We start from the raw sequence: 17,262 nt of genomic DNA on the forward strand, positions 1-17,262 counted from the left end.
TTCCAAAACCATAAATATACCATTCATTTAAATGCACATGATTTATTTCATTAAATGCGTGCAAATGCTAACAGCAACCATTTAAAACTAAGTTTATTGTGGAGTATTTCTTCTCTTTTTCCCCATCGTTTCTGGATTTGTTGAGCAGATTAGATCAGAACTAATTGCTGTTTCTTTCGTTAGTTTTTTAAACCAGTTCTTTTCGTTCATAATATTTGACTGAGTAATGATTATTATTGAATGATTATTTGATTTGATTTGATATACCTTTATTAGTCCCACAAGAGGAAATTTCATGTTAAGGCTGCCGACCTATTGCACGCAATGGCAGCGCCATCTTACCCTCCGACCATACATATGTTACACAAAACATCATATAACAATGGAAAATGCACCACATGAGGAAAGATAAGGAGAAAAAAAAATAACTCCCCCCAGACTGAGCTCCAACAGGGAGATCAGTTTGAGAACAGAAAAAAAACACCTCTGCACATAGCACATGAAAAAAAAATGTTAATACACCAAAGAAACACATGACAAGCAACAGGGGTGGGTAAAGGGTGAGAGACCGCCGAATTAGACAGTACATCCGGGCCTGCGTGCGCTGGCCTCCTTGATCCACCGTCAGCATCGGAAGGGAATAAGCGTAAAAGGCGTTTGGAAAGTGAGGGGGGATGAGTGTGTGCATATCAGTGTATATGTATGTGTGTGCGTGTCCAGAGTTCAGCTGAGACAGTGTCCTTTGCCCTGCTAGGCTAAGTAAACAGTCTTCCAGCCAACCCAGGTGGCCTTGCATGGAATGGGAAGGAACAGACTAAACACACTCGTTATCGGGGTGTTGTTGTTCAGCTCCAGCCTTGAGACCGCAGCTGGCGCCAAAGGGGTATCCGCATGAAGTGATGGTGCTTTTTACTTTAGTGCGAACAGCTCATATGAATTTCAAAGCAGTTCTAGAGTCCAACACTGGTCTCTCAATCTCCCGTTGGAGAGCCGTGGAGAGCCATACTTGCGTTCTGTGATGTTGTCATTTCTTGTGCTCAAGGAGCCAATTCTGAGAACGGCAGTGTGCCTCCCCGAGATGTCATCCAATTTGCGCCCAGAGATGTTATTCCGAGCTAGCCCTTCGAGATGTATCCAGTCTGCAGTCAGAGATCTTATTCTGAGTATTCACAGCAGCTGTAGCCTCTCCAAGATCTTATCCGTGCTGCACTCAATGAGCCCATTTTGAGAAACTCACGCCTCTCCCATCGTTCCAATCCCAGCGGGCAGCCTTGTGGGGGTTTGAACAGCCGGTTTCGCTTTCTTAATTCTTCGATAAGTCAGGGCCAAGCCAGCTCCGATCAGCCAGAACCCTGTTACCATGGTTCCAAATAGGTAGATATCTTCAGCACTCAGGCTCACCCAAGCCCAAAGACCAGTTGATCCAATCCATAATTCCTCTTTTAGGTTTTAGAGAACAGACTGTGAGAGAACGTGGCAGGGAAAAGTAAGACAAAAAACACGAGACTAGACAAGGACATAAGAGGCTAAGCAGGAAAGCTAAGGGAGAGGAGCAGGAGGAGAGGAGAGTGTTTTGCAAGTGTTTTTCCTTTTGCAGGTATTTTTCTTTTTGCAGCATTTTTCTTTTTTTTTTTTGCAAGTGTTTTTCTTTTTGCAGGTATTTTTCTTTTTGCAAGTGTTTTCTGAAATTGCAGTCCGTTTGGCCTCTCAGGGCCACTGTATTTATGCCTATTTCTACTCCTGTTTGAATATGTTATGTATTATCATTTAGAAAAACTTGGAAAACATGTTTTTAATTTATTTTAACATGTTGAAACTAAAACCTAGACATCATTGTCTGTGACAAATTCAAATCATCTTGGTCTTTTTGTGTTTGGAAGATTAAAGAGGAACTAATTTGGATTGCGTTACAAAGACAATCTGATGATGCAAATGATAAACGAGTAGAAGTTTTTTTTATATAGCTGCTGTACAGGAACCTGGTCATACTGAAAAGAGAAGATAGACACGTGTAAATGTTCTACCTGTGCGTATCCATGATTTTTTTAATGTGGTTATTTGTCATGAGTGTGTTTCACTCCTCTTTAGGACAGAAAAGTTTTCTCCGTGCATACTCTCCTGAGAATATCATCATTGGTGGACTTTTCCCCATTCATTTAAAAACTAATAGGACTAACACTTCTGCACCTCTCTCCTGTAGTAAGTACAGGCTGAGTTCATCAGCTCATTAGTGTCAAATAGATGATTTGTGAATTTAATCTGCCTTCTGTCAATCTTGCAGCAAGTTCAAGTTTCCCACTTTTCTGCGAACCGTGCCTAGTGACAAATATCAGACAAGAGGTATTGTTGAGCTGGTGAAGATATTCCAATGGAAAACAGTGATTATTGTGGGAAGTGATGATGAGTATGGGAAATATGGCAGTGATAGCCTTCAAGACAACTTCAACAACAAGAGGATCTGCATTGAATTTGTTCACATCTTACCCGCTGATTTTACGACAAACAATAATAGCATGGACCAAACTGAGCTGAATGAACTACTGGAAAAAATTCAAAACTCTTCTGCTGAGGCCATCATCATCTTCACAAAGGAGACTAATGCAGAAATCATCCTGGAAGCAGCTATTAAACACAGAGTCAACAGAACGTGGATTGCAAGTGATGCATGTTCCAGCATAAGAGATTACAGGATCACCCCAACCTCAGCAACAGGACCACTCTCAGCACTGATCAGTTGTGTTTGCTTTTGGAACTGTGTCTTAATTCCACCTATGTTGCGTGAGGGTCAGTGCAGGCGGAAACCTAGGTGTGCCATGGGTTCCCCCAGGCCCCTGGTCAAAGTCACCAAACCAGTTCGTAAGCAGGTACAAACTGGTGTGTGTATATATATATACACTCAACAAAAATATAAACGCAACACCTTTGTTACTGCTCCCATTCCCCATGGGATGGACGTAGAGACCTAAAATTCAGTCCAGATACACAATATAACCATCCCTCCCAAACAGTGGTCACAAATCAGTCCAAATGTGTGGTAGTGGGCACATCTGCCATATTGAGATAATCCATCCCACCTCACAGGTGTGCCACATCAGGATGCTGATCTGACATCATGAGTAGTGCACAGGTGTACCTCAGACTGCCCACAACAAAAGGCCACCCTGGAATGTGCAGTTTTGTCTCACAGCAAAATGCCACAGATGCCACAAGCAATGAGGGACCGTGCAACTGGCATGCTGACAGCAGGAATGTCAACCAGATCTGTCGCCCGTGCATTGAATGTTCATTTCTCAACCATAAGCCGTCTCCACAGGCGTTTCAGAGAATATGGCAGCACATCCAACCGGCCTCACAACCGCAGACCTCGTGTAACCACACCAGCCCAGGACCTCCACATCCAGCAGGTTCACCTCCAAGATCGTCTGAGACCAGCCACCCAGACAGCTGCTGGAACAATTGGTTTGCACAACCAAACAATTTCTGCACAAACTGTCAGAAACCGTCTCAGGGACGCTCAACTGCATGCCCGTCGTCCTCATCGGGGTCTTGACCTGACTCCAGCTCGTCGCCGTAACAGACTTGTGTGGGCAAATGCTCACATTCGATGGCGTCTGGCACGTTGGAGAGGTGTGCGCTTCACGGATGAATCATGGTTCACATTGTTCAGGGCAGATGGCAGCTGAGAATGTCCCAGTTCTTGCATGGCCAGCATACTCACCGGACATGTCACCCATTGAGCATGTTCGGGATGTGCTTGACCGGCGTATACGACACCGTGTACCAGTTCCCACGAATATCCAACAACCTCGCACAGCCATTGAAGTGGAGTGGACCAACATTCCACAGGCCACAATTGACAATCTGATAGACTCCATGCGACGATGTGTTGCACTGCATGAGGCAAATGGTGGTCACACCAGATACTGACCGGTTCTGGGTCCCCAGACCCCCAATAGCGCAAAAAACTGCACATTCCAGGGTGGCCTTTTGTTGTGGGCAGTCTGAGGTACACCTGTGCACTACTCATGATGTCAGATCAGCATCCTGATGTGGCACACCTGTGAGGTGGGATGGATTATCTCAATATGGCAGATGTGCCCAATACCACACATTTGGACTGATTTGTGACCACTGTTTGGGAGGGATGGTTATATTGTGTATCTGGAATGAATTTTAGGTCTCTACGTCCATCCCATGGGGAATGGGAGCAGTAACAAAGGTGTTGCGTTTATATTTTTGTTGAGTGTATATAAAAAAAAAAAAAACACCCAGCACGCCCCTGCGGGCGGTTTATCCTTCAAGCTCGGGTCCTCTACCAGAGGCCTGGGAGCTTGAGGGTCCTGCGCAGTATCTTAGCTGTTCCCAGGACTGCGCACTTCTGGACAGAGATCTCCGATGTTATTCCCGGGATCTGCTGGAGCCACTCGCCTAGCTTGGGAGTCACCGCACCTAGTGCTCCGATTACCACGGGGACCACCGTTACCTTCACCCTCCACATCCTCTCGAGCTCTTCTCTGAGCCCTTGGTATTTCTCCAACTTCTCGTGTTCCTTCTTCCTGATATTGCTGTCATTGGGAACCGCTACATCGATCACTACGGCCGTCTTCTTCTGTTTGTCTACCACCACTATGTCCGGTTGGTTAGCCACCACCATTTTGTATCTGGAAGTCCCACAGGATCTTAGCTCGGTCATTCTCCACCACCCTTGGGGGCATCTCCCATTTTGACCTCGGGACTTCCAGGTTATACTCCGCACAGATGTTCCTGTACACTATGCCGGCCACTTGGTTATGGCGTTCCATGTATGCCTTGCCTGCTAGCATCTTGCACCCTGCTGTTATGTGCTGGATTGTCTCTGGGGCATCTTTACACAGCCTGCACCTGGGGTCTTGCCTGGTGTGATAGACCCCAGCCTCTATGGATCTTGTGCTCAGAGCTTGTTCTTGTGCTGCCATGATTAGTGCTTCTGTGCTGTCTTTCAGTCCAGCTTTGTCCAGCCACTGGTAGGATTTCTGGATATCAGCCACCTCCTCTATCTGCCGGTGGTACATACCGTGCAGGGGCCTGTCCTTCCATGATGGTTCCTCGTCTCCCTCCTCTTTCTTGGGTTTCTGCTGCCTGAGGTATTCACTGAGCACTCGGTCAGTTGGGGCCATCTTCCCAATGTATTCTTGGATGTTCGTTGTCTCATCTTGGACTGTGGTGCTGACACTCACCAGTCCCCGGCCCCCTTCCTTCCGCTTAGCGTACAGCCTCAGGGTGCTGGATTTGGGGTGAAACCCTCCATGCATGGTAAGGAGCTTTCTTGTCTTTATGTCAGTGGCTTCTATCTCCTCCTTTGGCCAGCCTATTACCCCAGCAGGGTACCTGATCACGGGCAGGGCGTACATGTTGATGGCCCGGATCTTGTTCTTACCATTCAGCTGACTCCTCAGGACTTGCCTGACCCTCTGCAGGTACTTGGTGGTTGCAGCTTTTCTAGCGGCCTCTTCATGGTTCCCATTCGCTTGTGGGATCCCCAAGTACTTGTAACTGTCCTCTATGTCTGCAATGTTGCCTTCTGGTAGTTCAATCCCCTCAGTTCTGACTACCTTCCCTCTCTTTGTTACCATCCGACTACACTTCTCCAGTCCGAACGACATTCCAATGTCATTGCTGTATAGCCTGGTAGTGTGGATCAGTGAATCGATGTCTCGTTCACTCTTGGCATACAGCTTGATGTCATCCATGTACAGGAGGTGGCTGACAACTGCTCCGTTCCGTAGTCGGTATCCGTAGCCAGTCTTGTTAATGATCTCACTGAGGGGGTTCAGGCCTATGCAGAACAGCAGTGGGGACAGAGCATCTCCTTGGTAGATCTCGCACTTGATGGTGACTTGTGCTATGGGCTTGGAGTTGGCCTCTAGTGTTGTACGCCACATCCCCACTGAGTTCCTGATGAAGGCTCTTAGGGTCCCATTGATCTTGTACAATTCTAGGCATTCCAGTATCCAGCTGTGGGGCATTGAGTCATAGGCCTTCTTGTAATCAATCCAGGCAGTGCACAGGTTGGTCAGTCTGGTCTTGCAGTCTCGGCTGATTGTTCTGTCTACCAGTAGCTGGTGTTTTGCACCTCTGGTATTCTTGCCAATTCCTTTCTGTGTCCCGCTCATGTATTGACCCATGTGCCTGTTCATCTTAGCCGATATGATGCCTGACAGGAGCTTCCATGTAGTACTGAGGCAGGTTATTGGTCGGTAGTTGGAGGGGACCGGTCCCTTCTTGGGGTCCTTGGGGATCAGGACCGTCCGGCCTTCAGTTAGCCATTCCGGGTGTCTCTCGTTAACTAGCAGCTGGTTCATTTGTGCTGCCAGACGCTCGTGGAGTGCAGTCAGCTTCTTCAGCCAGTAGGCGTGAACCATGTCGGGCCCTGGTGCTGTCCAACTCTTCATACTGGAGACCCTTTCTTGGATATCTGCCACTGTGATGGTTACTGGACCCTGTTCAGGGAGGTCGCTGTGGTCTGCCCTCAGATCCTCTAGCCACTGAGCATTGCCGTTATGGGTTGCGTCCTTCTCCCATATGCTCTTCCAGTATTGCTCCGTCTCCAGCCTTGGTGGTGCTGTTCTCTTATTGTTCCCTTGCCACTGAGAGTACACCTTTGCTGGTTCTGTGGAGAACAGCTGGTTTATATATATATATATATATATATATATATATACATACATACATACATACATACATACATACACACACACATATATATATATATATATATAGATATATATATATTACGGAGCCCCGCAGGGGACATGGGACATGCGAAAAAAAAATTAAGACGGACGTTTGCCAGATCTCGCAAAAGTTTTGCGAGATCTCGCAAAAGTCTGTACAATACACCTCCAAATCAGCACTGAAACCTTAGAAACAACCACAGCGATGGAGGACACACACCCATTTGAGCGATTCATCGATTTTTACTTTGAGCTTTGACTAAACTATAAAGACATTAAAACTGTGCTTTGCAGTAGACACAGTTTTCATATAAGCGAAAGACATCTGAAGAGAGTTCTTAGCGCAAGGGGACATACTCGCCACAAAGCGTACTCTGACCTTGGTTGAATTTATAGACAACCAATTGCAGTACTCTGGGCAGCTTCACGGATACCGATGGATGTACGCTAAATGCAGGGCACATGGACTATGCGTGAGGAAAGAGGATGTGCGCTTGGTTTTGAAGGAGCTGGATCCCCGAGGCGTCGCACTGAGGCAAGCAAGACGTTTCAGGCGAAGGAACTATTTTTCAAAAGGGCCGAATTTCATCTGGCACATGGACTCCTACGACAAACTGAAGCCATATGGCATCTGTATCAATGGTAGTATTGACGGTTTCTCGAGAAAAATAATCTGGCTTAATGCGTACACAACAAATAGTAATCCGAAAGTGATCGGGGGTATTACATAGAAGCGGTGCAGCGTTTAAAGGGCTGCCCTAGAGTTGTGAGGGGCTATCTTGGAACTGAAAATGGCCATGTTAGAGGCTTTCAGCGTTTCCTTGTGCCCGTGGCTCCTAACGACACCCTTGAGAGTTACTTGGAGGGAGCAAGTACCGCCAATCAAAGGATTGAATACTGGTGGCGTTTTCTTCGCAGCCAGTGTCTGGAGTTCTGGTTATCCTTATTTGCAGACATCAGAGACAACGGGTACTTTGATGGTGGGTTTCTGGACAAAAACCTCCTTCAGTTTTGTTGCATGGGACTCATCCAGGTGAGTTAATAAAATATGTTTTGTTGCGTGTATGGATGCATGCGTGTGTGAGTGAGAGATAAAGGAAACTGAGGAAGTGATAGAGAGGTAATACACGAAGTATTGTGAGAGATGAGACCTGTGCCAGGTTTAGGGAATGGAGAGACTTGCAGGAAGAAAGAGACAAGACAGGGAGAAGCGGTTGAGAGGAGCAGGGAGTAAATGAAATGAAAAATTGTGTAAATACTATAATTTAGGTTTAAGCAATCGGCCGCCTTAAGGAAGAGCTCAACAACCAAGACTACAGTAACATCTATGTTGAAGATGTTGACATGGCATATGAAAATTTCTTATCTATAATATTAACTATTTACAATTTGGAATTATTTCGATTGTGATATCAAAATAACTTACAAATACAAAATACAATGATCAGTGACATAAAACAAATTGATTATTATGAGGGGAGTAGATGAGCCAAGCAGGTAGTAATAACACTAATAGTACTAATGTAAGATATCACAGCATAACAGTAACCGTAGTTAGTGTGTGAAACACTTGTACAGATGACATTAGGTAAAGTACATGATTACAAAAATGCACATGATTGTTTAAAAATAATAAATTGCATAAATATAAGAAACCTTCCTCTCAGTGAGTGAGTTGTCTCATCGTGATTTGCGTATATGTATACACGTACATGCGATCGCATTTCTTAAATTTCTGTATTCTTTTTAACAGGATGAGCTGGATGACACTGCACAGGTTTGGAATACACACTCCATCAGGCCATCAACAAACATCAATATCCCCAGTGGTCGACCTAATGTAATGTATACATTACCTGAGCTCTACGGGACAAGAGACTTCCTTTGCCCCACTGAAGAAGAACATGTTGAAATGAGTAAAACTGAGTGTGTTTTTCGACAAAACCATGTAACCCCGATGTATATGAATTGTGCAATATCATCTTCTGGATGTTAAACAGATTGTAAACTGTAAGCTTTCTAGTACACAGTCATTTATGAGAATATCTTATATAGAAATATTTATTGTTGTGTTCCAGGAGGGTCAGTGAACTAAAGTATAAAGGGGAGTCTCTGCCTGTTAATGATATTCTGAGTGTTCTTTAGCACAAAAACATTGTAATGTTCTGTCAAATGTTATCAAGTTCTATGTCTATGTGTATTACTTCGAATTACTTTAACTGTGTATTTGGCTTGATACATGGATCAAAACATAAGACACATCTTAAATTAATGTGTTAGGAGTTTTAATGTACAGTGTTTACTCAGATAATGGTGGTTTATGTTGAGTATTTTGTAATAATTTTTAAATGTTGAGTTGTTTTTTATTTACACCATCTTTATTTGTTAATGATGGGAATGTTTAGTTGTTGATGTTGATTAGAATACAGTTCAAAAATCGAAGAGATATTCTATTATGCCTTGTTGCTTTATACAGTGGGGCAAAAAAGTATTTAGTCAGCCACCGATTGTGCAAGTTCCCCCACCTAAAATGATGACAGAGGTCAGTAATTTGCACCAGAGGTACACTTCAACTGTGAGAGACAGAATGTGAAAAAAAAATCCATGAATTCACATGGTAGGATTTGTAAAGAATTTATTCGTTAATCAGGGTGGCAAATAAGTATTTGGTCAATAACAAAAATACAACTCAATACTTTGTAACATAACCTTTGTTGGCAATAACAGAGGTCAAACGTTTACTATAGGTCTTTACCAGGTTTGCACACACAGTAGCTGGTATTTTGGCCCATTCCTCCATGCAGATCTTCTCGAGAGCAGTGATGTTTTGGGGCTGTCGCCGAGCAACACGGACTTTCAACTCCCGCCACAGATTCTCTATGGGGTTGAGGTCTGGAGACTGGCTAGGCCACTCCAAGACTTTCAAATGCTTCTTACGGAGCCACTCCTTTGTTGCCCGGGCGGTGTGTTTTGGATCATTGTCATGTTGGAAGACCCAGCCTCGTTTCATCTTCAAAGTACTCACTGATGGAAGGAGGTTTTGGCTCAAAATCTCACGATACATGGCCCCATTCATTCTGTCCTTAACACGGATCAGTCGTCCTGTCCCCTTGGCAGAAAAACAGCCCCATAGCATGATGTTTCCACCCCCATGCTTCACAGTAGGTATGGTGTTCTTGGGATGCAACTCAGTATTCTTCGTCCTCCAAACACGTCGAGTTGAGTTTATACCAAAAAGTTCTACTTTGGTTTCATCTGACCACATGACATTCTCCCAATCCTCTGCTGTATCATCCATGTGCTCTCTGGCAAACTTCAGACGGGCCTGGACATGCACTGGCTTCAGCAGCGGAACACGTCTGGCACTGCGGGATTTGATTCCCTGCCGTTTTAGTGTGTTACTGATGGTGACCTTTGTTACTTTGGTCCCAGCTCTCTGCAGGTCATTCACCAGGTTCCCCCGTGTGGTTCTGGGATCTTTGCTCACCGTTCTCATGATCATTTTGACCCCACGGGATGAGATCTTGCGTGGAGCCCCAGATCGTGGGAGATTATCAGTGGTCTTGTATGTCTTCCATTTTCTGATGATTGCTCCCACAGTTGATTTTTTCACACCAAGCTGCTTGCCTATTGTAGATTCACTCTTCCCAGTCTGGTGCAGGTCTACAATACTTTTCCTGGTGTCCTTCGAGAGCTCTTTGGTCTTGGCCATGGCGGAGTTTGGAGTCTGACTGTTTGAGGCTGTGGACAAGTGTCTTTTATGCAGATGATGAGTTCAAACAGGTGCCATTTATACAGGTAACGAGTGGGGGACAGAAAAGCGTCTTACAGAAGATGTTACAGGTCTGTGAGAGCCAGAGATTTTCCATGTTTGAGGTGACCAAATACTTATTTGCCACCCTGATTTACGGATAAATTCTTTACAAATCCTACCATGTGAATTCATGGATTTTTTTTTCACATTCTGTCTCTCACAGTTGAAGTGTACCTCTGGTGCAAATTACTGACCTCTGTCATCATTTTAAGTGGGGGAACTTGCACAATCGGTGGCTGACTGAATACTTTTTTGCCCCACTGTATATATTATAACGCCAACTGTCACACTGGCAGGCTACATGAAATGGTACTAAGGGGCATCATAATCTGAGAGGGGGCACCTTGGCATTTTTCTGAACTCAAGTTTCTCTGGCTAAAAATAAAATTATTTCATGTCATTTTGCTTCTTTTTCTTTAACTATTTATTCTGATTCCAGAAGAGCTTTAGTTTTCTAATGTTGGTTAAACAAAACTGAAAAAATAAAGAACTAAATAGACTACTTGCACTAGGGCATGTGACGTATTTCCGTTTCCAAATAGTACCGCTTGTGCGTTTCCGGTACGTTTGCTTATCTATCGGTAGCTATGCTAATGTCGCTTCAGAATGAGTATAAAAAGGAAAGTATTTAAAACAGAACATTTTCAAAAACAGGAGAAGAAATACTCCGAGCATTGCTGTGTCCCACTTTGTTCAGCTTCAGCCAAATTTAACGGCATACTAAGTTTTCATGCCTTTCCGACCCATTTCGACTTGAGAAGACAATGGCTGGTAAATATACGCCGGGATCATTTCACGATTACCTCTCACACCAGGGTCTGCTGGAGACACTTTGCCAGTGATCAACTCATAGAGCCAACAACCCTCGATGGTCGAAGGCGGCTTATTAAAGGTGCTGTACCAACACTTTTTGAGTGGAATGGCTATAAAGTTGAACCACCGCGGCGTAGTGTTTGGGAGAGAACGGAGCGACGCCCTGAACTAGTTCCTCCTGACGATCAAGAAGAGCACAGTCTTACAAGAGATCATGACTACTGCTCAGTCCCTGAGCCATCTGCATTGGACATATCTGCATCAGCTGCAGAAGACCTGTCCGAAGACGTGGAGACTCTGAGGAAGGAAATACAGGAGTTACGTGTCCAGCGAGAATTTGGGTTACAGCGTTTTGCTGGCTCCGACACTGACATCCGATTCTATACCAGGTACACCTAAGTTCTATTCAAGCTAACTGTTTAAAATATACCAAGGTCACCATCAGTTAAATTTAGAAAGTTTTTCCAGTCTTAATGAAAACAAAATAGAAATTTACTTTTTCTCTGCTGATTGTATGTTTTATGTAGATGCTTTAGTATTTAAACAATATCCTAATGCTACAGGTAAAATACAACACCAAATACTCTTAATCAGACTATTTTATACAGCATTCCATTAGCATATTTGTCACAGTTCACATTATTTTTATGTCAGTGTGTAATGTTAATTAATGATTGACATGATGTATGTCTCTCTCGTGAATAGATTTCCAAGCTATGATCATTTGATGGCATTCTGGGTTTTGATTGAGCCTTGCATCTATAAAATGATCCGGGTTTCAAGAGCCAAGTCAGCTGCCAATCGGAACGAAGAAGTGTTGACACCTGCACGCACATCAACAGTAGGTTATGGGTTTGTTGGTAGTTAGAACTAGAGGTGTAATGTTATTGTATTTATGTACAATAACATTACTTTATGTACAGTAGCATACATACACAGGTGTATGTATGCTAGACTCAGTATCCTTTACATACATACACCTGTGCACTACAGCACCTCATTGTTTACCCCATGGTACAGTATGGTATGCCTAACCATTACAAAACATTTAGCCAAGAAAAGAATAATTTTACTAGTTCATAGCTTAAGGAGTAACATTTTCCCTTTTGTTTTCACCTTCCAGAGGCTGCTACAGCCAATTGATGAGGTTTTCTTTTCCTGGTTTTCCTGTCAGTTGGTTTGAAGGAGAGGGACCTGGCACACCGATTTAACATACACCAGTCCACAGTGAGCCGCATTATTGCAACATGGACAAATTTTCTTGCCACTGCACTGGGGTCTCAGTGCATCTGGCTTACACGTGAAGAAGTGCAAGCTTACCTCCCTGAGGAATTCAAAGATTTCTCAGACACCCAGATGATCCTTGACTGTACAGAGCTGAGGTGTCAGACACCATCCTCACCACTTCTCCAAAGTGAAATGTACTCTTCGTACAAATCCCACTGTACGATGAAAGCCCTGGTTGGCATAGCTCCACATGGTCCAGTGACATTCATCTCTAATCTGTATGCTGGTTCGGTTAGTGACAAGGAACTATTCAAACAATCAGGCATTGCTGAGAAGTTGACTGAAGACATGGCAGTGATGGTAGATAAGGGCTTCCTAATCACTGATTGTTGTAAATGCAAAGTGTACTGCCCACCTTTTCTATCTAAGCAGAAGCAGATGCCAGCATACCAGGTTAAGGAGACGCAGGCCATAGCCAGACTCAGGGTACATGTGGAGCGAGTCATTAGGAGGATCAAACAGAACAAACTTTTTGATAGCATCATTACCATGTCACATGTTTATAATATCAACCAACTGTTTGCAGTGGCATGTATGCTGTCAAATTACCAGAACACAGCATTAGTTAAAAAATGGGTTAAGTGAGACAAGATGGATTTTTCCCAAGACACCAGTGCCAGTACAAGTAACTTATGGAAAATGACCTGCAGCTGAGGCCACTACAGTTGAATTTCTTCCTTCTCAGCTGACAATACTTGATTACAGAACTGGTACTTGAGTGCCGATAGTTGAGTTTCAGTTATTGATAATTCAAATTCATTGCAAATGTTTAATGTTAATAATACTGTTTAATTATACTACTATTATTACTATTCAGATTCAACAAAACTATTTATCAAAATTATAAAGTAAATCACTAAATCGTTTTAAAACCATAAGTGACATTGAACTTTTGTAACATCAAAAATACCATTTGTCATTTTCTACAGTTCAGTTATTGTCTAAATGTATATCAGTATGCTAGGCATGGAGTTTTAAATACTTACCATGTAAATAAGTTCTGCACAAATTCAACGTTTTAATGTGTGTTTTTAAAAATTAAATTGATGCCATTGCTTAAATAACAGTTTATTGATGTCACATAAAAGTAACATGTAACAACAAAAGAATTCATGAAATATATTGAAAATAAAACATCAGTTATTTTGTTCCAGCCAGCCTGAAGGATCTGTTTTTCTTTTTGCTGTTTTCACTGTTCATTTTTTCAAACACAGGTATCTTGGCATATATATGTAAAAAAAGAAATAGTCTGCCTTTTCTCTGATTGCATTGTGCACATCTATATCCATGTATATTCTTTGCACTAGGTAGTCCTCTTGTGCCCACACAACAAAGTCACACCACTGCATCCCACTGATGAGCAGTTGTCCTTGCACTTGCCAGTAATATGCGTGGCTCTTTTTTAGTTTAGGGGTACCACATTCCATCTGCACATATTTGCAGTCAATAAAGTTTTGTACATTGGGACATTTGAATTCGACGAAGCCAAACTGGGGGTATTCATTGGGGTCAAAAACAACACCATCAGGAGATGCAGCAAGCCAGGGGGCAATGGGGTGAATGACCAGACCACAGGGTGAGTAGTTAACATTCATTAGCCTACTATACTCTGCTGCTATTGCAGGCTCCATCTCAGTTCCTCTCCTCATGTCTGCTGTCTGCCTTGTTCCCTTCAATATACGCTCTGCTAGTGACTCGGCCGAGCTCTGGCCTCTGACGTGACACACCTCCCGAAACCTAGAGGCAGTCACTCTGGGCCTGCGGAGCTGATGCCACTCAGACGAAGAGCTTTGCTCACGTGTAGCTTCCTCTATTTTGTGAGCCATTTCCAGAGTTACAGACAAGCTTTTCAGATGCAGAAGCTCTTCTTCTGAGCACACAAACACACAATCTGATGGCAAGATGTCATACCCCTCCAGAGGCAAGTGCGGTGTTGGTGGTGCATCGCGGTGTAGTGTGATGTACCGGGTTGTCAAAACCGGCTGCTGATATGACAGAACACTGCCCTCCTGCACCAGCCCAAAGGCACTTTCCACAAGGGGCTTGTCAGGTCTCATGTTCATTGTGGTCACAAGTGGCCTGTCCTCAATATTAAATTTTGCATATGCCTCCGTTATTCTGAACAAGCAGGGATCTGGTAACGGACCCACCATGCCTCTGTAGAAGCCACTCCTAAAGAAAACATCAATGACAATAATGTAAGGGAGAAGGTTATTATACTGAACAACAACTAAACTAAAAACTAAAAGGTGTAAAACAGTGGTGCATAAGTTAGAGACTGGGATGTATATGTACATGACTGAGTTAGCCGTCTTCAGAAAGTGTAATGTTGTATGTAAATTAATACCTATTCTGACACATGTATGTATGAAAAAAATAGCAACATACATTTGTAACACATGAAACCAAATTTTACAAATGAAATTACTGTACTCCAGTCTGGGCCATCCTATTTGGTACTGGCTTAGTGAAGATCATGGAGTTGATGGGTCCTGGCCTCACACCCTAACAGAAGACACATTTACTATGGATGGTGTTGCTGTTCATATGTAAACATGGACTAATTCAAAAACTTTAACCTCATTTAAATTACCACTGTCCGTGGCTTGTGCCATTGCTGTTCAGATTCCGTGCAGCTATGCACAGGGGGGACAACCGGCACTCTGAGTTGTGAGTAGTGTGCTGTTTGGAAGAGCAGTGCCACTGTGTGATTGCACATAACAGCGCCTGCCACACAGGAGCACTGGCTATGTGTCAGTATCACCGGCGATGAATCCAGAAGCTTAATCTAAGAAGAAAGAACGAAAATTAAAAATGTAACATCTTCATGGAAGAGCTGAACAGGAACATAGTTCAGTGTTATGGTTACGTACCCTCCTGAATGCTTAGTGTTTCCTTCTCTCCCTATTAAAACAACTTAACCATGCTTGATAACTGTAATAACTTAGATTGTGTATATTTGCAGTATTAACTTGTTGTCAAATGTTTCTGATCACCCAAACACACGTTGATTTAACTATCTGACTAGTCAAATTAGGAGTGATAAAGCAGGGAGACAAGGAAAACATTCAAGTTGATGGGCCTTTAGGAATGAACTTAACTAATGCTTAAATGAACTGAACCCCACAGAACGGGGATTAACAACTTTACACAGCTTCCTGCCTACACTTAGTCTGTGTGGTGCCTCACTCTTCCTCATCGACCTGTAGCACAGGGCTCTCACACCGACCTCCCCTGACAACCTGTCTTTATTGGACACTGAATAAAGATACAAGTACCATTAGCATTATTTCTGTATTACTCATTTCAGCATGTCTTAAACATATATATTTTACACTTAGCAAGAGTAGCATTAGGTAGTTAACTACCTCCATAGTTAGCCAACTACCTAACGCTAATATAACAGTGTCTAACAACAAAAGTGACATTAGTTAAGAAAACCTCAACTATAGTTTAGGACGACATAAAACACCGTTTAAGAAAACATGTAATGTAGAGAACTGACATCAAATGAAGGACATAGCGGAGTAACGTAGTGTTTGCATTTGACGTTAGCTAGCGTTTCTTTGTCGGTTAATTTACGTTTTCTTACCTTCGTAGTTGTGTATATAAGATGCAGCATATAACTTAAATCCTTTATCTAATTTGCTGGCGGGGGTAGTCGTCACTCTGCAAATCCGATGAACATCGGTGATGTTCAATTTTGGGAGCTCTTGTAGGCATCGAGTGTAGAACGTCGCCATGGTTTAACCGCACCGGAAGCACTGGAGCAGGACTACATAGAACGCGGAAGTGTTAGTGCAAGTAGTCCATTGAGACCTTTTGAACTCTTAGAATTTCTAATAGATATAAACATTCTTTTTTGGTCACTGAATTTATCTGAAGCTTATTTTATCAGCTGAATAACAAATTCTTTGCACCCACCTGTTCTGTTGATGAACAGCAATTTCATTCGAATGCTATTTTTGCAAAACTCACCACTTCTGAAAGGATGATATGTGTTGTTGAACTACCGGACAAATATACTGAAATCTAATAAATTTCAAATTTTTTTTTTTGGACTATGTAGTACAGACAACTAAAAAATTGCAAATGACAAAAGCATATCGACAACATCTGTGTATTGACTGCCTGTGTTCCCAGGCACTTTAATTTCAGAGAAGGGTAGACAGAAGTACATAATCTGTCAAAAATGTAGCAATATTTTCTAATTAACCATATATACTATTTAATCTAATTAGAAATCCTGGCCTACAATCTTGTTTATCCAAGAAACTGTTAAATCTGATTATCATTGCTTGTTAATTTGTAATTATATAAGACAGTATAAAGAATTTTGAATCATCTGTATGTCACATTATGGCAAAGTCCTTTCAAAAAAAAAAACTTGTGATGGCAATATGCTTTTTAACAAAACAACTAGTAAACATTTTGGAAGCTAATGCAACTACTTTTCCGAGAATACGTGCTTTTTTTGTGGTTCGGACTCCTGACATTTCTTTGGAGGTGGAGGAACATCACAGTAATTGCTTAAAGGAGCTTGCTTCTTCGACATCTTTAAGAGTTCTAAACAAATGTCTGCCCTCCTCCTGAAAATCTTATGTACGCAAACACGTGTTGCAACTTCTTATCTTG

At 42.8% G+C, this 17,262-nt stretch overlaps 1 long non-coding RNA gene across 1 annotated transcript; it reads right to left on the minus strand.

Annotated features, from left to right (window-relative positions):
* Positions 1 to 13,111: 13,111 nt before the first annotated feature.
* On the minus strand, positions 13,112 to 16,437 carry LOC113011370 (uncharacterized). Its single transcript, XR_013903769.1, has 3 exons — positions 15,221 to 16,437; positions 15,061 to 15,132; positions 13,112 to 14,799 (listed from the first exon to the last, which is right to left on the minus strand). It is a non-coding gene; the product is annotated as an uncharacterized LOC113011370 (long non-coding RNA).
* Positions 16,438 to 17,262: the final 825 nt, after the last annotated feature.

Source organism: Astatotilapia calliptera, chromosome 19 (genome assembly GCF_964374335.1).
Source record: "Astatotilapia calliptera chromosome 19, fAstCal68.1, whole genome shotgun sequence".
NCBI classification, from domain to species: Eukaryota; Metazoa; Chordata; class Actinopteri; order Cichliformes; family Cichlidae; genus Astatotilapia; species Astatotilapia calliptera.